The sequence below is a fragment of the Gossypium raimondii genome, chromosome 6 (assembly GCF_025698545.1).
Source record: "Gossypium raimondii isolate GPD5lz chromosome 6, ASM2569854v1, whole genome shotgun sequence".
In the NCBI taxonomy this organism is placed as follows: domain Eukaryota; kingdom Viridiplantae; phylum Streptophyta; class Magnoliopsida; order Malvales; family Malvaceae; genus Gossypium; species Gossypium raimondii.
Window position 1 is genome coordinate 46009843 of NC_068570.1, and position 12582 is coordinate 46022424.

The 12582-nt window shown below is 35.4% G+C and overlaps 1 long non-coding RNA gene across 1 annotated transcript; it reads left to right on the forward strand.

Annotated features, from left to right (window-relative positions):
• Positions 1-5653: 5653 nt before the first annotated feature.
• LOC128041840 (uncharacterized) lies at positions 5654-6691 on the forward strand. Its single transcript, XR_008196744.1, has 2 exons — positions 5654-5836; positions 6060-6691. It is a non-coding gene; the product is annotated as an uncharacterized LOC128041840 (long non-coding RNA).
• Positions 6692-12582: the final 5891 nt, after the last annotated feature.

Here is a 12582-nt window from a genome sequence, read left to right on the forward strand (position 1 = left end):
AAGGTACAATTTTGATTAACTGTTTATTACTTTAGATATCACAACCAAAATCTTATTTTGGAAAATTTTTTAAAACTCTGGTTTATCCCTAAATTTATTTTTTGCTGTATTTTCCAACCCTATTTTTTTGACAGTCTAGAAGCTAACTGCTTGTGGAACAGATTCTTCAAGGCCCTCAAGTGACCATTGCAAGTCACAGCCCAGTGCTGGAGAGACCCAATAGTTCTCACAATCAGGTAACATTGTCCATTTTTTAGATTTTGTTTCAAATATGCTGAGTGTTTCTAACGCAGGTGAGGCAAAGCTGGGCTCTTCCATTTTTAATGAAAATCAGGTGGAACACGTGAAGCACTTTAATCCAACTTTTGAGGAAAATTTAGTTGTTGATGTGGAGGTGAAAGACGGTCTATTGGATACTAAAAATGACTCAACAGTGTGTTAAAAAAGAGCACCTAATCTCAAATTGTTGGTAAGGAGATCAGGGGTAACGTAGTTTTGACTGGAAATCAATGTTTCAAAGAGGTTAGCAAAGGTCATGGAGCAAAAGCATCTGGTTCAAAAGGAGGGTGGAAATTAAACAAAACTTTAAAAGGCCCAGGGAATTGTTTCAAAACTCCCGAAAATTCTCAAGTTCCCTTCGGTGAGTCCATGAAGCGGGCAACGAAAATAATTATGTCAGAACTATATTGAAATTATGCGAATGATTTGTCGATGGATAACGGCAAGTGATTAGAGAATTCTTCTGCCGGTCACCAATAAGATAAGCATTCTCTCTTTTCTATTTTATTTTTTATCATGAATTTGTTTGTTTTATCATGGAATGTGCAGGGGTATGTAAGTGATAAATTTTTACGAGTTTTTCATGAATATTATAATCATTATAAACTTGATATAATCGGTCTTCTTGAACAAAAAGTCATTGGGGGCTAAAGCTGACGTAATCATCGCTAAATTGGGTAGGGAAAATCCCATCGAGTAGAAGTAGTTAGTTTTTCTGGTGGTATCTGGCTAGGCTAGAATAGTTCGATTAATTTGGAGGTGGTTGGTAATCATCCCTAATTTATTCTGGTTCGTATTCATTCCAATCTTCATCCTCATTATGTCTTTATTGCTTTTGTCTATGGAAGTCCTGACAGACAGGAATGAAAAGTATTATGGAGAGATTTAAGCCTCTTTATCCAGATTGGGTGCTACCCTTGGATCGCTATTGGCAATTTTAATGCCATTCTCTTTTCAGAAGACAAAAAAGGTGGTCATGTTAAAGGGCACATGTATCAGTACATAGGTGATTTCATAGATAAAGCTCAACTTCATGATCTAGGTTTTTAGGGTCCTACATTTATATGGCATCGAGGTAATCATTTTGAGAGACTGGTTAGGGTCGTGGAGAATGTAGCTTGGATGGAGAATTTCTCGAATTGCTTGGTAACTCACCTCCCAAGAATTAAATCTGACCATAGGCCGTTGCTTCTAAATTTTTTTTATGTTTCCAATTCCTCGAATGATTATCTTTTTCAATTTTTAGTTGGCTGGATGTTTCATCTGAGTTTTTCTAATTTTGGGAAGGATAATTGGAGCTTTGATGGTGACATGAGTAGCACGATTATCGGGTTTATTGATAAGCTCAAAATTGGAACAAATATGTTTACGGCAACATAAATCACCAGAAGAGACAGTTACTACACAAGCTCTCTAACTACAACTAGTTATGGACTTATTTGGATCTAATTATCTTCTTCAGCGTGAATTGAAGGTTCGAGAGGAGCTTGAGAAAATTCTTCATCATGATGAGATGCTTTGGAAACAAAAATCGAGGTACGAGTGGTTAAAGTTGGGAGATCGTAACAAAAATATTTTCACAGGCTTACAATCCAAAGAAGGAACTTTAACAAATTTACTGCCTTGTGTAACTCCAATGAGGAGTGGATATTTAAACCAGAAGTCCTTAAAGCTGAAACAATCAATTTCTTTTAGAATCTTTATGGGGAGACTCTAGGTCTTTTGGGGAACTTACCCTTAAGCGCCTTCCGGGTCTCATTTTAGAAGACATTAATTTTTTGGGAAAACTGTTTCAAATGAGGAAATTAAGATTGCTCTTTTTGACATGGAACCTTTGAGAACTCCATGCAGTAATGGTTTCTAAGCAATGTTAATTAGTGGGATAATTTAGGAGGAGCCATCTGTGAGTGGGTCAAAAAGGTTTTTGATGGTGGGAATATAGATTTAGAGTTTAATAACGTTCTCATTGTTTTAATCCATAAAATTTTGAATCTTGAAAACTTCTATCAATTCAGATCCATTAGACTTTGTTTTATGTTGTATAAGCTGGTGATGAAGGTCATTGCGAATAGGTTTAAGAGCATTTTTCCAAAAATCATAGGCCAAGAATAAGTTGGATTCATAGCAGGGAAAAGCATCATTGATAATGTTATCATTACACAGGAAGTATTACACTCGAAGAGAACTAAGAAGAACCTCCAATAGATGGCAATCAAGATCAACTTGGAGAATGCTTATGATAGAGTGAGATGGGATTTTGTAGATGCTTCTCTCAAAGCTACAAGTATTTCTTCTTACTTAATGCAAGTTATTATGATGTTATTTTGACATCTACCATGCAAGTTTTGTGGAATGGAGTTCCAACTTTAAAATTCAAGCCAGTAAGTGGAATTCATCAAGGTTGCCCACTTTCTCTGTATCTTTTCATCCTTTGTATGGAATGGTTGAGGCATTGCTTCCATGTAGCTATCTCGTCAGGAGAGTGGTGTCCTATTCAGTTATCACACATAGGACCAAATTTCTCACATTTGTTTTTTTGTAGATAATCTTATTATTTTTAGCAAAGCTGATTTGAAGCATAGCGGTCTTTTCAAATAGTTTCTGGGGAATTTTTGTGAGCTCTCTGGACATAAGGTTAATGCGAGGAAAACCAACATGTTCTTTTTTACTGGTGTTAAGGATAATGTAAGGAAGGATATCAATAATTTCCTAGGCTTTCAGGAAGTTAATGACTTGGGACATTATCTAGGAGTTTCACTTTTTCATAAGAGAGTTACTAATAGCACATTATATTTTCTAATAGAGAGAGTTCGTAATCATCTTTCAGTTGTGAGGCTAAAAAACACTCTTTTGTAGGGAGGGTTACTTTAGCACAGACTATTCTGTTGACTATTCCAAGCTACCTTATGTAATCGACTTTGGTTCTTAAAGGTATTTGTGACTCAATCAAATAGATGGCAAGACAGTTCATCTAGGGTGCTTCTGATGGAAAGAGGAAAATGACCTTAGTTGGGTGGGATAATATTTGTCAGCCGAGATCACTTGGAGGCCTCGTGATTAGGAGATTGGGAGATCAAAATAAAGGCTTCATGATAAAAATTGGTTATAGCCTAGTCATTAAGATTGAAGCCTTATGGGTTAAGGTTCTTAGAGCTAAGTATGGTATTCAGGCGGGCATATCGGATTGCATTCTGAGGAGTAGATGTTCCTTCACGTGGAAAGTGGTTGCAAAGGTTTAGCCTTTATTGTGTAATAATATGATCTAGTCTATTGGAGATGGACGGTCCGTTTGATGTTGGGAAGATAACTGGGTTCCCAATATGGGACATCTTATTAAGTATATTCCGGGCCATGCAAATATATCTACTGAATGCAACGTTCATGAGATGGTTTTGGGGAATGATGCATGGAATCTTGATTTATTCCGAGTTTAGTTGTCAGAAGAGGTCATCCAACGTATCATTAGCGACCCACCTACTTTGGAATTAGCAAGCCCAGACTCTCTTTCTTGGTCTAGGACTACGAATTGTGTTTTTTCTGTTAGAAGCGCTTATTAGATGCTTAAGGAAGAATCTTGGAATCTAAAGGATAGTAATTGGAATACGGTTTGGAAAATACTTTCCCCTCAACATGTCCGGCAGTTCATCTGGTTAATCCTTAAAAAAAAGGTTCTTAACAAATTTTGAAAAGGTTTGGGGGGGTATTGTGCAGGATGAGTCGTGTCATCTTTGTGGTCATATTACTAAGGATATTTTACATGTCCTTAGGGATTGTTCCTATGCAAAGGAAATTTGGCATCAGATCATTCCCCCCAATCATATTGGATGTTTTTTTCTTGGTAATATTTTGGCGTGGTTATTCTCGAATTTGCAGGTCTATACAACAAATAACTTGAGCGAATCAGCTTGGACCTGTTTCTTCGGGTTAATCCTATGGCGCATTTGAAAAACTGTAACTTTTTTATCTTCCAAGGAAAAGCTATAAATGGGCGAAACATTTTATTTCTACCCACAATGAAGCTTTGGAGATTAGTACGCAGCAGAGCTCCGATCGTCCGAAGTCAGGTATGTGTGTTTATCTTAATATTGATGGTGTTGTTCACTCCAGTTCTAGTTTTTCTACTGTAAGTGGAGTAATTCGTGATGGGAAAGGGACTTGGATTTTTGGCTACAACCGCTTCCTAGGAAAATGTTCATTCTTGGTTGCTGAGCTTTGGGTAATTTTGGATGGCTTACTTATTCTTTTGAAACAAGGTTATGATGAGGTCATCATTTAGTCCAATAACCTCGAGAATGTTATTTCTATTAGTGATAGAAAGATTGAAGGTCCAAAAATCTCTCTAATAAAGAGGATTCGACAAATTCTTGCCTTTGAAGGAAAGTGGTCTTTGAGATATGTCCCCAGTGAGACTAATCGGATAGCAGACATTTTAGCAAAATTGGCTCTATCAAGTGATAAAGCTTTGTATATGTTTGAGAAACCCCTATTGGAGATGAAAGAGATCTTGAAAGAAGAAAACACTCCTGATAACTCATTTATGAATATTTCTATGTAATCTTTTGTTTTATTTATAATATATATATATATAGTTATTAATTAGTTTTTATCATTGTGGGATGAACAAGTCAATGATATTTATTGATAAAAATATATTAAATCACTTCATATTAAAATTATTTACTTTTATGTATTATGGCATACAATATATATCATAGATTTTTTAATTAATTGAGTTAAAAGAAAGGTTAACTATTGAGTCCGTGTCATCCATGCCAACAATATTATTAAAACCTTGTTATAGAATATGTGCATGTGTGCAATATATGATTTGATTAAGAAATTTGTGAATGTTTTAAACATGTTTTGCAATTTTAAATTTGTAAAAGAATAGAATATATTATTTGATTTTTTTATTTTATGAAAAGTACAATAAGGTAGCGTTTGGTATAATGGAAAGCATCACTTTTACGAGAATTTAATCAGCTGGAAAGTAACATTTGGTATGTTAAATTTTATCTACTTTTCTTGGAATCTAACTTTCCCTTAAGAGCTACGCTATCATGAACATGCTAATGTGATTTCCTTAATAAAATGTGGGAAAATTAAAAATAATATTAAAACAAGATTAACCATATTTTTTATTGGTTTAGGTTTTTTTTTTTCAAAATCAAGCTGGGATACTTTTATTGAAGTAAAAAAACCCAAACAAAAGAAAAAGCCCAACAAAGTTAAAGACAATCGACCTAAAGACCAACACTGGAGCCTAAACATCAAAACCTGAACAAAAAAATCTAAAAATAAAATAAAATGATAAAATAAAATAAATGCCTAGATAATCCCAATCTGTAATTAATGATATGTCTCCAACTTTCCTCTTTTCAATATTTTCTTTTCATTTGGTCAGATCCAGAAGCCTGAGAGTTTTGTGACCAAATTCAAGAAAAGGGGCCTCTTATCTCCCAGTTTACTATTTCGCCTTCTCCTTTCATCAATCTAGTTCTTTTGGTCGTTTCATCTCTAATTGTCATTGAGCATATCTAGGAATACCTCCCATCAGGTAAATTGTTTCTTTCTTCTTTAGACCCATCGTGGATAGGTTATGGGCTAACTAGTTAGCCGACTTGGAAACAAAATGAAAAACTAATGACCGAAAACTTTCTTTTTCCTTCTGAATGTTTCTATTGTGCGCACTAATTTATGATTTATCCACTAATCTTTTGTTGCATTTGTTAATTATGGATCTGGAATCCCCTTCTACTAATACATCTATTAAACCCAAGTTGATCCCTGTGAGCACAACTTCGAAACAGGTGAGGGCTTCTACGTAAAAGGTCGTGCCAACCGTCATATGCAAACAAGAGTTAGAGGCCAAAACTTTTTCGTTTGCATTTCGTGCCACAATCCTCAAAGTCGACTTAAGACACAAGCAATCGAACAAAGCATCAAAATTGATTTTAATAGACTGACCTTTAGGTGGTTTCCAATTCTCCTTCTTTCCCACAAATGTAGTCTTTCTCTCTATCAAACAATCAAGTTCACGAACTTAGTTTTTGGTAAAATTAGCTACTCCTATTCCTGAGTGAGTTTTCCCTTCATGCAGGTTCCTATTTTTGTCTAACCAAGTCGACCATAATCCACAACCAAACAAGCATTGTTGGGACTCCGTGTAACTTCTAAATATCCAGATAAGCCATTCAAAACAGTCCATCTGTTGCCTTAGAATTATCCATTCAAAGTTTAAGATTTGCCATATTTCTACTAATATAAGACATTCGCCAAAGACATGCCATAGGGTCTCAATCCCACTTTACATCTGGGGTATTTGTTGCTTTGGGTTAATTGTTTGACATATAAGTTGACCATCGTGGGGATGAAATTCCAAGACACTCTCTAAATCAATATCTTAATTTTATTGGAGAGTTGTAGATCCCATAGTTGTTTGTAGAATTGTATTGTTTTAATCTGTAAATCATTAAATCTAGGAGTAGTGTTCTGGGTCTGTAATAGTTTATAGGCACTTCTTACCGAGAACATACCCGAGGGCTCATCGTGCCATATTACCATGTCAGCATGTTCATCCCTCGCAAATGGAACCTGTAAGATTCTGTCCGCATCATTCATCTCGAAGGTATTGCAAATAAGCTCCTCCTCCATACTCTATTAGCACTATCAATTAAGAATGCAGCAGTAGATAAGTTTGCATTCTTAATTAGATAATGTAATATGTAATTTTCTACCCCAGGCAGCCACGCATCTTTGTCGATTAAAATGCTTTCCCCTGTACCAACCCTCCAACCCAGGTCGTCGTTAAGGAGACCTTTTACCACCTAAATACTTTCCTAAGTGTACGATGGTGTGCACCCTAACTCTGCCTGTAAGAAATTAGTAGAGGGGTAGTATTTTACTTTTAGAATATGTGCCAATAATGAGTCAGGCTGAGCAATAAGACGCCATCCTTGTTTAGCAAGTAAGGCCACATTAAATTTTGCCAAGTTGCTAAAACCCAAACCACCTTCCTGTTTTAATTCGCACATTTTATCCCAGCCACAACAATGAATTCCTTTGCGCCCATGCCCTTTCTACCACAATACCTAGCTATTATAGCTTTCCATTCTCCACATAAAGTTTTTCGTAATAGAAAGCACATCATGGAATATGTAGGAATCCCTTACAAAACTGATTCAATAAAGACTTCCTTACCCCTTGTGACAAGAACCTTTAGACTTTGAAAGGAGGCCTTCTTTTTCTTACCTACCAAATTAGGGAGACCAAGATACTTCTCAACATCATTCGAGCTCCTCACCCCTAACAATCCGGTAATTAACTGTCTATCAGCCTCCATAGTATTAGTTCTAAAAAATACTGTAGAGGTTTCAAAGTTTACACACTGACCAGAACACAACTCATTCTTATTCAGAATTCCCTTTATCTTCTGAGCGCCCAAGGCTGTTGTCTCACCAAATAAATTGTAGTCATCCGCAAAGAGGAAATGAGAAATCTGTGGGCCTCTCTTGCTTGCTTTTGCCCCTTTAACCTCCCCCTTCTCAATATCGAACACATAAGGGATGAAAGTCATTCACTGCAAATCAGAAAAAGAAAGGGGTTAAGCGGATCCCCATGACGAAGTAGGAGCCCAACGTAAGACACTTCATAATAAAATCCACCCAAGATTGCACAAAACCCATTCGCTCCATCATAAGCTTTAAGAAATACATTCCACCCTGTCATATGCCTTGTTCATATCAAACTTGAGTGCCATGTGTCCTTTTAATCCAATTCTTTTATTCTTCAATGTATACATGATTTCATAGGCCATGAGCACATTATTAGTAATTAAACGTCCCGGTACAAAGGCACTTTGTGCACTATCAATACATGCTTCCAAAACATGCTGAAATCTATTGGCCACCACCTTAGCTATCACTTTAGAAGAACATTGCATAGGCTAATAGGTCTACAATTTTCCATTTCCGTAGGATGTGAGGTTTTGGAAATCAACACAATATTAGTGACATTTAAAAGTTCCAAATTTGTACCCTCATTTAAGATTTCCAAACAAAAAGAAGTTACCTTAGTACTGACAATTTGCCAACATTTCTGAAAGAAAATCGCTGGAAAGACGTCATTATTGGGCACCTTTGTAAGGCCCATTCCTTTCAATGCTACCCAAGTTTCTTCAGCAGTGTACTTCCTTGTAAGCAGCATATTTGCTTCCTCAGTAATGCAATTCTCAATTTCTTGCAAGACCGATTATATATTGCTTACCCCTCCTTTTGTGAACAACTCTTGAAAAAAGCACTTAGCTATCATCTCCATATCTTCCACTTCACTAACTTCTTCCCCATCCTTGTTCCACAAGCTTCTTATAATATTAGCCTTATTACGTTGAGTATCACAATTATGAAAAACGTCATGTTTCTATCCCCCAATTTCAACCAATTAGCACACGCTCTTTGCTCCCAATAGGCCTTGTCTTTATCAATTTCAAAATTGAGATGAAACTTTGTGTCACTTATTTTAGCCAAGTTCTCATCGTTCCTATCTTCTTTTAACAAACTCTTTAATTTCCTACTTAAGTCTTTTTTAGCCCTACCCTTCCTTTATGAATTTTAATTGCCCATTGAATCAACCCCTGCCTTAAGCTTTCAAGTTTAGCCAGTGCTATCCCCAAAGATGATCCCTAAATATCCTTAATCATCCTCTCAAATGATTCTCCAAAAAGCCACTATGCCTCAAACCGAATGGGAGCCTTCTTTATCTCCCTATGCCCCTGCTCTGTATGAATGAGCAAAGGACAATGATCTAAATGTGAGTAGGGTAAGTGTTGAATATGAGCATATGGAAAAGTTGAAAACCATTCTGTGTTTGCAACCCTTTTTTCCCATGTGAACCACAACCCAAAGAATCTCACATCTAAAAGTCGACACTCATCACGAACTATTCGAAAAGCCTCCGTTCTCTTTTCATCTGTTGGCACCACTCCTTTCATCTCGAATGAGTACAAAATTTCATTAAAATCCGAGAAACTAACTAAAGATGAGTCTAAGTCCTTCCCAATTTTCGAAGTAAGTTCCAAGTACTACACCTTTTAGTAGCAATAAGTGCTCCATAAAACCCTATGAAACACTATTCCCTATCAACTTGATCTTCTTTAACCAGAGCATCAATATGATTTTTAGAATAGCTAATAATTGTAACACAAATATCTCTTTTCCAGGGCCAATGAAAGCCCACCCTGCGAACCTTCTGCCTCAATATCAAACCCATTAATAAATCCACAGCTTCTCCTAATCCTATCCATACGTTTACCATTAACTTTTGTTTCCATGAAGAAGACCATTTGAGGATTATGTTACTTCATCGTGCACCAAAGCCTTCTTATTGCTCGAAAACTCCACAATCCTCGGACATTCCAACTTATGGTTTTCATTGAGTCTGATCAGCTTGCCTATTGGCAATCGTCGATCCTATTTGAGAAAAAAACCAGTTGTTCCTGAAAGGCCTTTAGAGCTTGATAATCAAGACCATCGTCATCAAATCGCCCCCTTTTATGATTATCTTCACAACTAGCGCAGTTCTCAGTTTCATCCTCTGTAGCTGAAAAATCCTTCCTCTTACTTGTCATGCTTTCCATTTGTACATCATCAATCTGCACAGTCCTTCCCAATCTCTTCCAGTTCAATCTTTTATGGTTTTTGACTTTTTCTGTTGTTGCTACATTCACCTCATTCATATTCTTATCTTTCCCCCAAGACTATTCAATCCTCAAGTTTGAGACATGAAAATTAGAACTTACGAAATCAATTTTCACATATCAACGTTGACTATATGTCTTAATTTCCTCTGAACTACAAAATAATTCCATAGATCGCAGATCTGTCAAAAATTCTACCTTTTGCAGACTCTCCTCCCCATGATGAATCATCATCAGCTCCTTACTCGAAATGATGTCTTTTTGAAATTTAACCCCCAATGTGCCCATCCCTTCATTCTTCTTAGTATTAAGCATTGTTTTCTGGATTTTTTAATTAAGAAACCAAACTGTAGACTCTCTTTACCTACTAAATTAGATTAATCTTTTAGTGCCAATAAGGAAGGTCGTCTTCCAACTTCTCTACCCCTAAATTTGAGATCTCAATACAATCTTTCGCAACATGACCCATACGACCACATCCGAAACAAAAATTCGGTAGGTTTTCATATTGAAAGGGGAGCCAAACTTTCTCTTGATTGCTAGTTGCAATAAAAATTCCCCTCCGCAGTGGTTTTTGGACATCCAGCTGAACTTTCAACAAAAAACATCACTTTTTATCTCTGATCACAACACTCCTCCAAAAGTGGAACCTATTGCATGTATCAAATCTTTCTTTTCACACTCTGGTGGACAAGGACCAATTTTAAGCCAAAACGAGGAGAAAATTAATTTCATATTTCTTATTTTTGTCGCCTCCTTCAATCTGTCAAATATAATCAACTGTCTTCTAAATAGCCATGGTCTCCCCTCCATGATCCTCCCCAAGTCATTCTCTTCCTCAAACGAGATCTAAAACAGGTTCAGCCTGACCACTTGGATTTCAAATTTTCTCCTAGTTTTCCATATACTCCTTAATTGTGCACGAAAACTATTTAGATTATACGATTTCCTCGTCCACACAGAGCATAATAACGACAAATTACCATTCGGCATGACCAAAGAACTCTTTACCGTCAATTGTACCAGTTTTTTTTGCTAAGAGGGAGATCTCATCCCCCCTCATACTGGGAAAAAGTCACCACCCTACTCCAACCCAACCACAACAAATATTTTTTTAAAGTCCGGCTAACAAGCTCCAAACGACAATTCGATGATTGATACAGTGAATTAGTATCATCAATGAGTATAACATACTTTAGATCCAAGTTGATCTAACGGCCAGTGTCGAAGATTAAAAAAGAAAGTTTTTGGATTTTGGTTTGAATATTTGTGACGTTAAAAGTTATTTTACGGAAAAAATAAACTGTAGAAGAGAATGGGGATGAGACCTTTCAATTGGTACAGACGGCATGGACGAAGAAGGCCATACAACAACAATTTTAACAGTCTAGTCACTTAAATGAAAACTTTTGAATTCTTTTAACTTAGACTCAAAATTAGGGGCAAAGGCATAAATTTTTTTGGGGGTCAAAATTAAATTGTATTTTTTACAATAGTAGAAATACAATTTCACCATTTTAATAGCCTATATCTTTACAATTTTTTAAAGGATTAAATCAAATTTATATCATTTTGGGAGGGCCAAAGTGTAATTTTACCTTTATTAATTTAAAATTTTATAAAATTTCCATTTTAGGGGTTGGGACTTGCTCAAAATAATTTAAATTTGAAAAGATCGAAAATCATAATGATTCAATAAAACTTGAAATAATCTAAATCCAAACTCACAAATTTGAAATAACTCAAATATAAAATGATAAATTAAAAAAATTAAAAATCTTGATACAATTATTATTTGATGCAAGTGAATAATTGAAGAAGGAGATCGAATTCTAAACTTCAAATCAATCAAATTAAAATCCTAATGAGTGATGGGAGATCAAACTAAAAAAATTGTAAAATTCAAAGGCATGTTTAAAATGAAGGCTTATTAATATTTTTTTTCAAAATATTTTAAACCTGAGAGTTAATAAACCTTGGTCCAAGTGTCGCCAAACTTGGCAAACCTAGTTTTTACCAACCTAGCTCTGATACGACAAAATATAGAGTCCCAAACCCGGTCGAGAGGGTCTGACCCAAATCCGGCATGTCATATTAGCCACTTGTATGACTCTCCTCATCAACCACCAAAACATACCACAGAAATCACCATTCACACTGTATAGGTACATGCTTAATTATCAATAAATAAATGAAATTAAACAAGCAAGCCCTAAAATCATGCTTTTCTAACAAAATCATGAAAATGACATTCAAGGGTAAAAATGTCTTTTTACATACAATAAACGAAACATTCCTAAAACCACAAATTTAAATATGCATACATGCTGTGAAATATTATTTAAAACATTAATTGGAAGAAAAGACTAGAACCGATAAGTAAAACTTATTTAATTTTAAAAACAAAGGTTAATGACTAAATCGTAATTTTGAAAATTTTCCAAAAAATATTTTTATAAAATTGATAGTAAAATTACAAAATTGATCTTACAAAACTTGGTCATGCAAATTTTTGAAACATTTTATTATTTTTAAGGGCTTGATTACTTAGTATAAAAGTCAAGACTAAATTGCAATGACCACAAAACATGCCAAATTTCCTTAATCTA